This window comes from Rhinolophus sinicus, chromosome 14 (assembly GCF_057876585.1).
Source record: "Rhinolophus sinicus isolate RSI-liver-muscle chromosome 14, RSI-T2T, whole genome shotgun sequence".
Classification (NCBI taxonomy): domain Eukaryota; kingdom Metazoa; phylum Chordata; class Mammalia; order Chiroptera; family Rhinolophidae; genus Rhinolophus; species Rhinolophus sinicus.
Window position 1 is genome coordinate 58098181 of NC_142514.1, and position 15917 is coordinate 58114097.

The 15917-nt window shown below is 34.6% G+C and overlaps 1 protein-coding gene and 1 pseudogene across 1 annotated transcript in view; both read left to right on the plus strand.

The window, feature by feature from the left end:
• PTGFR (prostaglandin F receptor) overlaps positions 1-15917 on the plus strand; it is a 33745-nt gene that overhangs the window by 4887 nt on the left and 12941 nt on the right. The window lies entirely within an intron of this gene.
• On the plus strand, positions 8700-8812 carry LOC141572514 (U6 spliceosomal RNA; annotated as a pseudogene).

A 15917-nucleotide genomic window follows, 5' to 3' on the forward strand; every position in this document is an offset into this window, starting at 1 on the left:
AATTTTTGTTTTCCTTCACTATTAAAATGGATATTACAATTTTATTCATATTTTGAACATATCTCCTAATGGAAACATAATTTTATTGTCATGAAACATTTTCTGGGGTCAACATTTCACCTAACTATAAATTATTGATATACCCATGACACCAATGTAGCAATCTTTCTAAAATGCTTTTTAGTGTGAAAATGATTTCTGTGTTAGATGCCTTGTAGGTATCTACCACAGATACTCCTTGATGGATTGATATTTTGTTTCAAGCATTCTTTGAATTCCTGGTTTCTCTTGTGGACACTTGGGTCTTCACGGCAAGTTCAGACTAACGGATTTATACTTTTGTGGTCTGGACACAAGTGCGTTGGACATTAGCTTAAGACCATTCAGACAGCTCTAAATGGAGGCCTCATCAAAAACTCAGGCTTGGGAATGCCAAAATAACACCGAACATGAGTATCTCAGTTGAAACATTTCTCCCTTTTTCCTTAAATGCCTAGGAGGAATTGCATAGAGGTTGATGACCAAGCCGTTGTTCTCCACCCTATATTTTAAAAGCTTCTTAGTTTTAAAAATACCTCTGCACCCAAGATTCTAGATTCCCATAGATGTACTATGATAGTGACAGTTTCTAGATCAATGCCTTCCTTTATACCATGTGCCTTCTATCTGGATTGATAAGTATGAATTGTTGGTTTTGTAATTTTAATGAACATCTGTACACACTCTTCCACCTGTGTTCACTGTTATTTTCAGGACTGAAACTAGAATAAAGGTACATGTGCATACACTAAGAGGAGGAAATGCAGATGGAGTTTGTGCTTGACATGATTTATTGCATTGACACTTATCGACAGTGGCATAATTTCTAAAATGATTTAAATTTGTAGCTGATGACAAAGGGGGTACATTATTAATTTTGACGATTGAGTTTAACCCGTATGAAGGCAAGATGATCAGGATGTTTATTTGAATCCTCTCTATCTGTTTTTAATGGACTGTTTTTCTTGAGTGGTTTTAGATTTGCAGAAAAATGAGTGGAAAGCACAGAGTTCGCATTTGCCCCCTCACATCTCCCACTATACCCCTTGTCCTCTTTATTATTAACATCTTGCATTGGCGTGGCACATTTGTTATAATTCATGAGCCATTATCGATGTATTGTTATGGATTAAAGTCTCCAGTTTACATTAGGGTTTTCTCTGAGTGTTTTACATCTTGTGGGTTTTGACCAATGTCTGTTGACACGTTTCTACCTTTACAGTCTCATACAGAATAATTTCACTGCCCTAAAAATCCCCTGTAGTTTTTTTTTAAATTTAATATGTCATTTTTTCCTAAGAGGAAATATGTGTGTATCTTTAGGAATTGAGATTTAGAAATGTAGTAAAATCATAATATTAGCTTAAAATATAACTTGTCAGTGACTTTTCAGATTTTCAAAATCTGGATTTTATAGTTAACCAATTTATATGGTTAACACATATAAATTAACTTAATTACAATCACAACTGAAAAATACAGGAAACTGCAATAGGCATTTTTTTAGCTGATAATTCCATTTATCAATATTTTAACACAAAATTTTTGAGAGTCAAATGGCAATTATAAAATTGTCTTGTGTACATAGTAGGTAAATCATTTTCCCTAATAAATAAATCTTGAAGATATCCTTTTGATGTTTCTCAAGTGAGGGGGGAAAAAGACATTTGCCAGCACTTTCAAGTAACATTTTCTTAATATTTTTGTTTCTGTCTTTATACAGGTAAGATTCTTTGTGATGTTTCATTTCTAGAATATGTAACCCTAACAGGAATTTATTATTATTGCTATGCTTATTTCACCAGTTTGGTAGAGCAATAAATACTTGTTGACTGGTTGACTGTAACTTAAGTGGTATGAATGTCAAGAGATTGCAAATGATTGACCAGAATGGGGATGCTGAGTTTTGTAGGTAAGAGTTAATTAAGCAAATACTGAAACCAAATGGTAATTTTTAATCTGTTCTCTAAGTTAGCAACTATAGACTTCTGACACTATTAAACTTCAGGGATCTTTCATTAGAAGGCCACACATTTGATTAACTTCTCTTTGGGGTTAGAGGATCATTTTGAATTGGGAAAAGAAGTATAAAGTATATGAAGAACAAAATGATTTCTAATGGAGGTGAGTTTTCCTAAGAAACATGTTCTCCTGCATACGTAGAGTTTGAATTTGATTTTTGTAAGGTTGTTACTCTTAACGCTAGTATTTCTAGTCAATGTAGTTAAACATTTGGTCACTAAGACGTTTGTCAGATATAAATGAAAGACTTAGTCAGTTAATTGGATTTTGACTGAATGACTAGAGGTATTGGTATCATAATGACCAGGTCTTAGAGAGCTAATGGCAAATGATGGAACAAAACAACATCATAGAACATCTCGACTCTGAGTGAAAATTGTTTTCTTTGAAAGGAGGGCCCTCGTTTTCATATTTAAGAACTGTAATGGCAATCTGTGTATGTGTCTTACGCACTTGCCAGTACACCAAAAAGATGTTTTTAAGTAAAAAGAAAAATGTGGAAACTGTATAAACATGTATATACATAATGTGTACATGTGTAAATTCTTTCCAAAGTTAAAAAAAAATAAATTAATTGGCTAATCTATCTTTGGATCTAACTGCACTAAATTAAAGAGCTTCTAATGGATTAGAAATTAAAAACTAGAAAGAAAATGGACTCTTATAGTTTTAGGTTTGATCTTGGGAAGTAGGCCTTTTTGGTTTGTTCTGGAGTGCTGCTGATTTTAGAGGCAATATTGTCTTAAATTGTTTTAGCTGGTTTTCTTTATGAAGTGGGGAATGCTCCCATGTTTGCAATGTGGAAGCAGCCATGATAAAGGACTGATGATGACACTTGGGTTCTACTTCTACAAAATTCTTTAACAACTCAGGCACTTAGAACTCAAAATTCATGTTAAGAAGAAACAGTATATTTTAGAGCTATATTAATGTAGTTTATAGTATGAGAATTCAGGCTGCTTTTGTGTTTGGGTGGACATGGAATAAGTGGCCTGAGGTCAATGACAATAGCTGGCAGGGGACCGGGTCTAGGATATTTGAGAGCACATTCTTGTCTCTGAGCCCTGGTGTTCTCGCCCTAACTCTTCTCTTAAATATCACTTCCTCTGTCTAGGCTGTCTTAAAAAGCACCCTTTCTTTTACCTCTTCCCTTCCTCTGCGATTTCTCTCATAGCACTTAGCCATAGCTGATAACACGGAATACATGCATTTTTTTGTTTATTTAGTTGTTGTTTGACTTCTGCCTCTAGCATGTAATATCCTTCAAGAAAGGGACCTTGTTTATTGCTAGACCAATGCTTGGCCCATGGTTGTGGTCGATAGGAATTCGCTCAATGAATTTCATGTAAAGGAGGACTCAGTCAGTGACGTACTCATTACCACCTGGGAGCCACTCTGCCGATGAGGTTTGGACTCAGCTAGTCAGCCTCCGGGATGCTTCTCATACTTCAAATTGGAATTTATTCTGGGAGAGGTCTGAGCAGGGGAAATGTGTTCAGAGGTTCCCCAGGAGTATTAGTTGGAAGTGGAGTCTTGGAGCATCCTTACATTCTACAGTTTGAATCTGCTGCTAGAATTTAGGAATTTTGTCAGCACCCAGAGAAATTTTACGGATAAACTATGATTGTGTTATTTTACTATGATGGTATTACAATAATTTGTTTTTATGCAAATTCCCTCTGTTAGTCTCAGTGGTCCTTGGTGGCTAGGTTCTATATTAGTAGTTTGTATTTTAGTTTCTACAAATGGCAGGCCATAAACCAATGTTTGTTGAATGAATAAACTAAGGAACCAAGTATTGAATGGGAAGTATTGAAAGCAAAGGACAATAATTACGTGATAGAACTTATTGCAACTTATTTTTGCCCCATTATCTTCAGCACTGCCTTTCTCTGTACCCATACACTTTCTCCCACCCCAAATGTATTTATTTTTATTGATGTTTTCTTTTTGAGGGGGTCACGCCAGGAGACAAGTGGAGAAACTTTATTTGAGTAAAGACCTACAGATATTGGTTATTCATTGTTGTAAATAAAAATCTCTCTAGTAAGAGTTGACAATTTTCTGTGAAATGGGCTTGCTTACCTAATGTCTCTACCAGCTGATTGAGTGTATATATGAGTATGACTTAGTTTGCGTTGCTAATCAGACTAAAAGACTAGGTAAGTTTTACACTTACAGAGGATTAATTCTCAGAAAACTCCAACAGCCTGTTTAGTGGACACTGTGATTCCCCATCCAGATACCCTTTTTGGTAAGTCTTGCTTTTGGCGAAATTATCCTCCGCCGAAGGGAGCTGCCGAGCCCATGGCTGTGCTCTCCTCTCTTTGGTCTTTCTGTGTGCAGTGATGGGTGGATATGGGCATATAGAGAACTTACCTCTTTGCCTCGTTTGGGGGACATTTCTGAAAGGTCATCTAAGCTGCAGAAGTTGCTGAGGCCTTTCTTGCACCTGAATTGCAGTTTTGCTTCTCCCTCTGCCAAATCCTGCGTCCCTCACTGCTTCACACTCCTCAGCAAACTTTCTGCATGAGATTTCTGTCTCAAAGCCTATTTCCTTAGGACAATCTTCAAGAAATCCATTTATTCATACGTTATCTAAATATAAAGTATAGACTTTATTACACATAGGTTTACAGTATGACTTGATAAATGTGTTGAGCTATATATAGACCTTTAGAATTGAACTCATTTAAGTACATTATCTCCCTTCATGGAAGTGTATGGTGTAAAAACTGGCCTCTCAAAGGCCAGTCAATTAAAAAAAGACAGTGCTGGGTTGAGAATTTACACAGAAATCTGTTGATTTAGATATGCATGGTAGTCTGGAATACTTTGGTATTTTACGTTCATTTACTCTTGGCAAAACATAATTTTCTGTTTTTATGGAGAAAGATCTATAAACATGCCCAAAGATATCATAGACATTGAGACAGCACTTACCAAACAGTCCTTGAATGATTCAAGTATAAACAAATCAGAAACATGTGGATTAAATTTATATCTTCATGGATATAAAAATCCTCTGGCTTAATGTGTTTTGGGGTTTTTATCAAGCCCCCAAACATTTGAAGAACGATTCCAGATGTCGATGTGCCTCAAATCTCTCTGGGTTACCAATTTTAACTTCATTTGCTTAGTCTTATCCTTACAGGAGGTGCATAAAATGGATTCCATTTATATTTGCTTTGGTAGGCATTTATAGCTACACCAAATTTTACCTGTTTTGTGAGTGCCATTTGTCTGTATTTAGAGAGGACTTTATCTAATAGAAATTTGTCTTTTGTTATTTGCAAATATCGCCTTTCAAAGCTTGTGTAAATTTGTCATTCTGTTCATCCTTTGTCATGGGTGTAAAGAAGGTATTGTCACAGAGGAATGGATATATTGTGGCTTCATACAGACAGGCAGGTGGTTTTTCTCACTCTTCCTAACCTAGTGAATCCCTAAATAAAATTCAGACTGTGGAATGCCCAAATAGAGTGTGGCTGTGGCGTGACAGTGAAGGAGACAGAGACAATTGGATTATGAAAAAGGATTTGTTTTAGCTTTTTGTGCACAGTCCCCCATCAAGCCTTCGGTTTAGAATACTTTAGTTACTCAAGTATAGGCAGGGGACAGGGTCCCAGCCCCACTACATCTTGGTGTGACCTGGAGTCACTTTAAGCCAATTTTGTGCATCTGTGAACTTATTATAATATTAAATAAGTACTAACAGAATCTCTGTGATTAAAAGTACTAACAGAAAAAATGATTTGACCTCCCTATAATCTCAGAACACAGCGATTGGCACATAGGAAATGCTCAACCAAAATCCAAAAGCCCTCAAAAAGTCTAATGCTATTATTGGCACCCACCATCTCAATTAGAAATAGTCATCTGTGTTTAGTTTAGATGTTTTCCATTTTCTCCTCTGTTAGGAAGGTTTGATTGCAGTGGAAAAGAACAGAGGGAGCTCATAGCTTCAGAAAACTTTCTTGGACATTTTCAACTTGAAATTATTTCATTGTCTCACTAGACATGAAGATGTTGCCTACTAATCTTTCACATCTTATTCAAATATAAATATGCTAATAAATTATAGTTATAATAATTTATAAGGTATTAATTTTTAAATTATTGGAATCAAGTTAAAGTGAGCAAAAAGTTATTGAGGCAGTTTTGTATAAAGTGCTACGGTTGTAGTCATGTTTGCAGGGAGTAAAAGATAAAGCTCTTTCCTCAAAGAGCTTATAATTTAGTTGGAGTAAAAGACGTAGCCTATCTAAGAGTTAAGATAGCTCTTGGAGAAGTAATATAGTGTTTAGTTTCTGGATTCAAGTCCTATTTTTTCCACTTCTGGCTATAGGACTATAACCACTCTGCCTCAATTTCCTCATATGCAAAATAAATTTAATAATACTACCTGATTCTTTGGGTTGTTGTGAGGACTAAATGTGTTAATATATGTAAGTTAAACTAGAGCCTGACATTGTAAGTACCATATGCTTCAGTTATTATGCTATTATCATTATTGATAGTTACTATTAAATATTAATGCTGCCAGAAAATAATTTTGTCAACAAGATGAGCAAAGGTACTTTTAAATTAGTTATTAAATGAATAGTGGGTACTACAGTAAGGAGCTGTCACTTCCAAATTGGTGATCCACAAGTAATTATATGTTTCTTTATTTGACAGATATTTATTGAACACGTACCATGTGCCAGGCAGTGTTCCAGATAGTAGAATAACAATCTCTGTGGTTTCACTGTTCATGATATCTATGGCTTTAAGCAACAGAACTTATAAAAAATGAAAAGAAAGGACATGTGTAGTAAATTCAAATCTGAACATATTTAATTATATCTTTTGTTACAATAAGTATTCTGTTGTGAATGCATACGGATGAGATTATTTTTGATTATTTATAAAAGGGAAAAACTTTCATAGTATGTCATTTAGAAGGAAAAATTAATGGAAATTAATGTGATCCTGTCAAGTAATGTAAATTGGAAAAACTAAGGAGAGAAGAGATAATAATACATACAATTTGTAGAGACATAAAAATCTATGAATAAGAAGCTTTTTCAGGCTTGACAAGATTAGAATACAGTAGGTTGTAATAAATTAATAAAAACTAGAAGAATTTTCAAGTAATGAAACATTAGTAGAAAAATTAAATCAGATAAAAAATTGATAATTCAAATTAGTATTTTACACAATCTTTTGATAAGGAAAATGACTCAGAATTAGAAGATAAATATGTGATGAAGTATTACAAAAACTAACAACTCTTTCTAAGAATTTTAGTTACGCAAGTGTTAAAAAGGACTAAAAAGAAGAAACAACAAATTGCCGTGAACATTAATACTGGGGATGCCAAAAAAAATGTATACAAGTGGACACTTTAGTCAATGTTGCTCAGGCAGTAGTTTGCTGTAATCAGAAGTGTCTGGACGGTGATGGTAACCACTTTGAGCACCTCTTATAACTGCAGAAGTCAAACGTGACTTGTATTCATCTTTTGTTATCGGTATATATTGAGTATTACAATTTTAATAGTTTTCCTGTCTTAAAATGTGTGTACATTTTTTGGCACCCTCTGTATAAGTGAATAAAATTTAAAATATTCATTAATCCTTTAGTTTACCCATTCATTTAGTTTTTGGCAGGCTTTTGCTAAATAAAAGCCTGGTTGTCTCTCCAAGTGGAGAGTAAAGCATAGAGACAGACACCTAACCTGGGGAAATAATCCTGAGGCAAATTGTAGGAATCATACTTTGTAGCCACTTTATTTTAATCCACGATCTTTGGACTCCCTTCTCCAACCTCTAATTCTTAGGTGTATCCTCCTTTTCCGTCTCTCTCCACTTTTAATACCGGAAAAATATAACTAATTTTCTGGCCTTGCCTGAGAGCAATGCAGAGGGTTAATTGTTTTATTAAAAGGGAGGCACCTCTGGTCCCAAAGGTACATTAATAAGTATTAAATAATAACGTTGTTGTAGCAGCAGCAGCAGCGGCAGCAGCAGCAACAGTCATTATTGATATTCCTTTGATTACCTAGTCCTTTATTTTGCTTCTTGCATTTATGTTTACAGCAGAGGACCAGAAAACAAGGAAAATAAAAACTGCATGAATGACAGAAAGACAGAATGCAGGAGAGGGGAGAGGAGCAGGGACAAACTGGTGGTGTACAAGGTACAAGGTGTACAAAGTGGAAGGGTGGAGAGAGGCACTCTCAGGTTTTAGGAACTCCATTAGAGAGAAAAGACCTCCCTTTATTTCCGTGGACATGTTCTCTTTATTGAAGAATATTACGTTTTGTGTACTATGTTCCCGTAAGCTACTTTAAAAAATGCAGTGTTTTCATGAACTATAAAATCTTGTTGTAAAAATAAAATACAGTAAACTGTAACTTAAAATAGAAAGAATCTTTCAAATCACAGTAGTTCTTACTATTAGCATTCTGGGTACATCCTTTTTACTCATTCAATAGGGAAAATATATTAGTTTAATTTCTTTGGTTAATAGAGTAGCTAAGCTTTCTCTTCTTATATTATTGAGTATTATCTTCTTTCTTTATGTGTAAATGACTTTTAAGAACTCTTTGGTTAACAAAGAACAGGTAATGCTAATATATAAACATAAATATCGTGCTCGCTTTGGCAGCACATATGAGTATACTAAAATTGGAACAATGCAGAGAGGATTAGCGTGACCCCTGGGCAAGAATGACATGCAAATTCATGAAGTGCTCCATATGTGTGTGTGTGTGTGTGTGTGTGTGTGTGTGTGTGTGTGTCTATATATATATATATATGATCAATTGTTATAAAAGCAATTGTTTTTTCAGGTTCATTGTTAGCCTTTTAATTTAGTACTTTAATTTATAAAAGTAGTGAATGAATCAATAATTTCTTTTGTGGTTACTGCTTTCTGTTTCATGTTAAGAAATCCTTTTCTTAGGCTAAAGTAATACCAGTAGTCATCTCTTTTATCTTATGGCACTTCTGCCCTTTCATTTTTTGTATTTATGTTTTTAATACATTTGTAGTTTATTTTGGTTTAGTTTGCAAGTTAATAATATGAATTTTCTTTTGAATGGTTAGCTAGTTGTCCCCAAATCATTTATTGAATGATTTTTCTGCAACTGTTTTAAATTTCTACCTGTATCATTTCAGAAATTCTTAAATATGTTTGGATCTTTCTGGACCCTTTATTTCATCCTATTGATCTAACTCTAACATTCTCTACAACTGTCATCTTCACATTTTATTGAGACTTGTATTCGATTTGTCAATTACAATATAGAGTATTTCCTTTCATGATCATGATCTAGCTGCTCTATTATTGAAATCATGTTTTAAATAATAATTTTGTAGTTTCTTCATAACAGTATTTAAGAAAGCACTGATCTTGGCACATTTATTTTTTATTTATTTTTGTGACAAAATTCACATAAAAAATTTATTATATTTAACCACTTGAAAGGGTATAATTCAGTGACATTTAGTGCATTCACAGTGTTGTGCAACCATCACTACTATCTCATCCAAAACATTTTTATCCTCCAAAAGGAAATCCCATTAAACAGTCATTCCCCACTTCCTGTACATTTCATATAACACTTATATATTTTTTAAAATTAGCTTTTCCAGACACTTGTCTAGTTCAAGAGTTTAAAATTTTCTTATATAGACTGATTAATCGTACTGTTTTCAAATTAGTTAACTTCTTATTATCAGATTTTGTAAATCTTTTATGGGCATTTGAAAATAATCTACATTCTTTTTAAAATCACAAAGTTCAATACATAGCTATTAAATCAAGATTATTATTTATAGAACCCTATTTCCTTATTTTTTCTAACTGTCCTGTCAAATAATGTGTATGAGAACTTAGAATTTCATTACATTCATGTTTTGTTGGTTTATATTTGTGTTTCTAATAGTTTTCAGTGGGTTTCAATTATGTAGATTTCAGTGTAATGTCATCAGGGGTGAAAAATTCATGTCAGAATATTCTATCTTTGTTGTGAATTACTCTTATAAATATAAAGTAAACTTCTCTTTCCACTTCAATACATTTTGCCTTGAATTCTTTATCTCATATGAAGGTATTATTATTGTAATAATAGCAATAGTCTTTTTGAGTATTTTGGATTTAGTTGTGCATTTACTATTTTGGGTATAGTCTAAGAAACTTTTAATACCATTCTTATTAATGGAATACAGTATCATCATAACATTCAAACAGAACAATTAGAGCTTTTCCCTGTCTCTTTCATGCCCCAATACCTCTTGGTTAGGCTCTAGAATTACAATATTGAAAAAAAAAATACAATGCAGGGAGTAAATTTTCTTCTTATAGTCTGCTGCTTGTATTCTGATAGCTGCTTCAATCCTGCTAATTTAGGAAGTGTGACGTTAAATCAGAAGGGAGTCAATGAATGGAAGAACATGGGTAAATTTCCTGTTTAGAATGCAGGTCAGTTCTGCCAAGACCTAGGAATTTGCCTCAGACAACAGCGGACTTCAGCACCTGTAACTGGCCTGTCCCTCATCCAGTTCTGCTTGAGATTTTAGTTTGGAATTGTTCAAGACCTGAGCAATAGGAGAAACTTCAGAGAATATTCCTCCAACCGAGCATATCCTTTGGATCTGCTTAAATTAGAGATGTGCTCTTTGGGGGAAAAGATAGACTAGAGCTGCATATAGCAAGAAAGAACTCTGTGAATGCCTTCTTACTCTTCATTTCCTAATATAAAAGCTTTCCCCGCCCCCCAACTTGCAACACAAAAGTAGCAATAGATATCTCTATCAATATTCCTGTGTTCATTGCAGTGAACAGAGAATTAATTTCTGATACAGTTTAATCTTTACACAATTCTATAATGACATTTTGTCACTGACAATTTCAGTATTTCTCCATATGCAATTTTTGAACCAAAAAAACTACCTGACATACCGAAGAATTTTTGAAAAACTCTGTAGTCATTATAAATTTTGATAGCATGAGGTGGTTTTAAAGCTCTTATAGGATGTGTGGTGACTCTTTTCTCCCCTGAAAGTGCAAGCACAGATAAGGTAGACACATCGCATGGTATTGGAAGGGAGTATAAAGAATTGCTGTTTTCCATCAACAAAAATATATCAAGCAGTTCCAAATGCACTGCATTTAGAGATCTTTGCCTTTTTAATTCATCTCCAGGCTCATATCAGGCTCATCTATGGATACAGATGCTGAAGCCAGCTTGCTAAAAGCTTTCCTGGATGGTAGAGAAGATAGCAGTTTGTCCAGGAGTAATTTCCATTGTGTGCTGTTTACCTTCTCCTAATTGCCCACTTTAGGTTTGTCTGTTTAGGGCAGGGGTGTCAAAACTGCGGCCCCTGGGCCAACTGCAGTCCGCAATCCATTGTTAATTGGCCCGCAGCAAATTCCAAAAATATATTTACTTTACTTAAATAAACCAGGTGAGGCAATACATACTTCACCTTGAGTGAGTGGCCCGGCTGTTTGTGTATTTTACCGCATATGGCCCTTGGTAAAAAACGTTGAAAATAGTTTGGACACCCCTGGTTTAGAGCAAATGGTAGGAATATAAAAACCAGTTTACTTATTTACATAGTTTTAGATTGATGTGGATTTCCATGTCGTCTGTTTAGCAAGCCATTTCATATTTGGTTGTAAAGATGAATGAATAACCTGTTTTCTCTATATCAGTGCCCTGGTCTCTAATACCTCCCTTGAGTATGAATTGACATTAATATGTGACCACAGCATTGGTGCCACCTTTCTCTTGGACTTCTTGGTTTGTTTTACATGGTTGCCTAAAACTCAAGTTCAAACAATTCAACTCACCCAGAGATTATTTATCTACTCAACAGTATATAGAAACAAGCAAGCAATCAATAAAAAATCATGCATCACAGTGATTTCTGAGTGATGCCCCAGTATATTCAGGAACTGAACAAAGTAATAGAACCCAAATGAGTCCTGCTGTATTTGTCTGTTACCCCCCACCCTCCATCTCCACACCACATCACAATCAGGCCAACCACTCAAAAATGTTTCAGCTTTGAGGATGAAGTTCTGTATTTGGGAATTAACCTTCTTCTATCTGTCACCAAAGGCCACTTGGATCTGTGGCAAACAGTCAGGAGCCTTCTTTGTGGTGGGTGGCGAGAGAAACTTGGCCTTAGTCCTCCCTATTCAATCTGCCCAGACTGAAGAGGGGAGGGATGAATTTGCTGTCATGACTTTAAGTACAGGTAAATATGTTCATTAACTAATAATGCTTTTATAATTAAAAGTTGTAAAACAGAACACCCCTATATGAATGCTGGTTAAGTAACTAGGTATTTTTATTTTCAAAATTGCTTGAATAAAGTCCAATCTTTCATAAATATAATGCAAAATTGCATGGTTTACCATGAAGTGTAGTCAAATGCCCATGTGGCTAAAAATTATCTCTAAGAAGAATGGTACTATAGCACATTAAACTGATTCAAATCTGACTTTCTTATTAGAGAGAATTAAAGTCTGATAGTCTTGATTTGTTTTTATTTAATTTGTAATAATTTTCTTCATGAAACCTGCTTTGATTATTCTAGTGCACATTTTTATCTCTCTTTCTATGGATAAAAATTTAGCATCTAATTCTACATAATCATAAAATTTGCACTGTTTGTTTTGTGACTGTTTAACCTCTTAAATGGATAGGGAGCTCCTTAGTGACAGAGTCAATGTCACATTTTCCTACTCTACTTCCTGCGTTGCCTGGTACACTACTTAGAGAGGTCCAAGGAAAATGCAGCTCATTTGTTAGAATTCTTCAATTGCAAATAAATCAGTGAGTGAAACAACATTCTTATAACTATGATTATTAAATACATATGATGTCACATAAGGATTTTCTTAAAACAAATTTTATCTTTTGAAAAAAAGAGTCAAGTTCTTGAAGTATAGCTATAAAACCTTAACTGTGAAGATAATTTTAAATGTAAAGCTCTTGCTTAGAAATTTTTGTTTTGTGGTGTAAGAATCAATTAATTAAAAACCTTCATTTGTATCTACTACTACTATATGCCAGAAAATGCTCTCAACACTTTATAAATGTTAATCCATTGAATCCATATTACATTTTCAGTTGTATATTTCCTCAGACCTGGAAAATATTTATGACTATGTTCAGAGGGTTTACAAAAAGGATGCAATCATATGAGGCTTGAATTATTTGCATGTAGCTGCATGAGCAGATGTTATTGTTGCACAACATTATTGGCTCTATGTTATAACTGAATCTTCAGTGAAAATTAAAATGACTTCAGATTTAAGCCAAGATTTATGGGGAAGAGGTCTGACGTGAAGGCAGCTCAAGACATTGAATTGGTTGTGATTTGTGAAGAAAGATAAACATGATTAAAAGGATTAGTTTTATACTTTATTGTTGTACTGACATAGGCCTGACTTTGAACAAGTTTGCAAAAAAATCTTTAAACAAGTTTGCTTAAAAGGCTGTCTTTAATAAATTAAAAAAAAAAAAAATTTGCTTTTCTCTCTTCTAGTGCATTGACAATGCCCTTAGTCTCCTACCTTCCTTTGTTCCCAACCTAAATGGGTCCTAATTTATCTGGGTAAATAAAAAGCTTCCAAATTAAAATAACATGGCAGATCTGTTAATTGGTATTGCATATTAAAAATAACCTAGATTTTTGGGCAGAATTTTTTTACCCTTCGAGACATGTTTTTTTCTCTCCTGTCATTGAAAGATTAAACCCCATCCAGGGGAGAAAAGGCCTTGCTGAACGTTTTGAGGGACAAGGGAGGCTTTGATTATAAAACCAGAGGGTGCCATGAGGAGCCAGTTTCAGAATTTTGGTTACAACAGAACAAACTTTTATCTTGAAAATATGTTCATCTCTCACTGAACAGCCTGTTTATTCCAAACATCTTGCAAAATCTGATAGTTTTGTTATCAAGACACTACTGTTTGCTGTCATCCCAAGACATATCTGCAGCTGAACGATGCCACAGTTCTTGATTTTTAAAGAGAGCCCAAGACATGTACTTAAGACATGGCACTATAAAATGATTAAAGCTTATTCATACACATAACATGTTCATTCATTTATTCAGTAAATATTTCTCTCAGTGCCTTCCACGTGTCAGACATTGTTCTAAGGTGCTAAGGCTGTGGCACTTGACAAGGCAGGCAATATGCCCTCTCCCATGGAGGTTAAATTCTTCTGGGTGTGGTGGTTGCCAGGAGCTAGGGGCTCTTTGGAGAGAGAGAGATAATAAGCAAATAAATAACAGGATGTTCTGGAATAGTGGTTAAATGCTGTGACTGAAGGTGGCTTTGGGGCTCTTTTAGGCTGGATGGTCAAGGAAGGCCTTATGATGAGGTTAGCCCTAGATGACAGAAGGAGCCAGCTCTGGGTAGATATGTGGGCAGGATGGTCAGGCAGAGGGAATAGCCAGCAGAAAGCCCAGTGGTAGACATGAGCTTCTTGTAGCGAGGGACAAAACCAAGGCCATTACCTGGAGCAAGGGTAGCACAGATGAAGGTGGTAGGATTTGAGGATGGAGAGGAAGGCAAAGGTCAGATTGTCTAGTACCTTGTAGTCCATTGGTGAGTTTGGATTAAAATTTGGTTGGAAACCATGGCAGGGTTTCTTAACAAGGGAAAGATAGGATCTGATGCATGGTGTAAAAAGAGCACTTTGGCTGCTGGATTACAATTGAGCATGGACTGTAGTAGAAGGTTGTTTGCTTGAAATTTCACTTGACACAAAAGTAATGAATAAATTTTCTAGAACTTATATTGGGAGGTAAGGCAAATAATAAATCATTATTAATCATTATCAATGATTTATTAATAAATCATTAATAGAGATTAGCTTGTGAGTAACAGAGGAAACACTTTCAAAATGATTCTCCTTTAGGCTTAAAATACAATTATATTTGTGGCAAAAATTTTAAGGAAAAATTTAGTAATATGTTATCTATTCTACCTGGTTAATAATCTCAATATATCTTCTCTGCTTGTTTAGCAAAAGGCATTTTGATGAGCATTCATGTAGTTGACAATATGCAATTATCCATTTGCATTTTGCTTTTGAGATGAAGTTATTTGGCTCTCTTTTAATTCTCTTAGTTATTGTTAATTTTTTGGTTTTGTACAGCTTCACACTCACGTGTGCACACACACACACACACACACACACACACACACAAATTAGATTCTATGTTTTAGTTACAAATAGTTTTCTGTTTCTTGATCTTAGAGAAATCATCTTTGAAATGCCCTAATAATTATTTTACTACAAAAGAGAAATTTTCATCCCTTGTTACATTTGTGGTTATAGCATGAAGGGCACACATATACATATACTTATAGGCGAACAAGTATTACATGTCATGGGCCATTGGCCCGGAGTTTGCATATCCCTTGTTTGGGATTTATTTAGGCTTTGAGTCTGGAATAAAAAAATATATATTTTTTACTATTGATTTTAATACCACAGCTCCCATTGTTTAAATGGTGTAAAACATGAATGAGGCATATCATTTTATTTTGCAGAACTTTTCTGTAGGGTCTAAAAATATTTTAAAATTTGAATACCCTGTAGAAACAAATCTTTCTGGGCAGAGAAAGAGAGATGGCCCCACCTAACACGCCATACCAAATTCTGACTCAAGAAGTGACTGTGCTTTCTGAGTCAGGGTACTTTACTATTCTCCAGCTTCTGTTATTGGGAAGAAAGGATCAGTATTCATTCCACAGTTAGGACTGAAAAAGGTCCTGATTTAGAAAAGTAATTGAGTTTCCCACTTCAGTTCTGCATTCATTTACCAATATTTAGTAG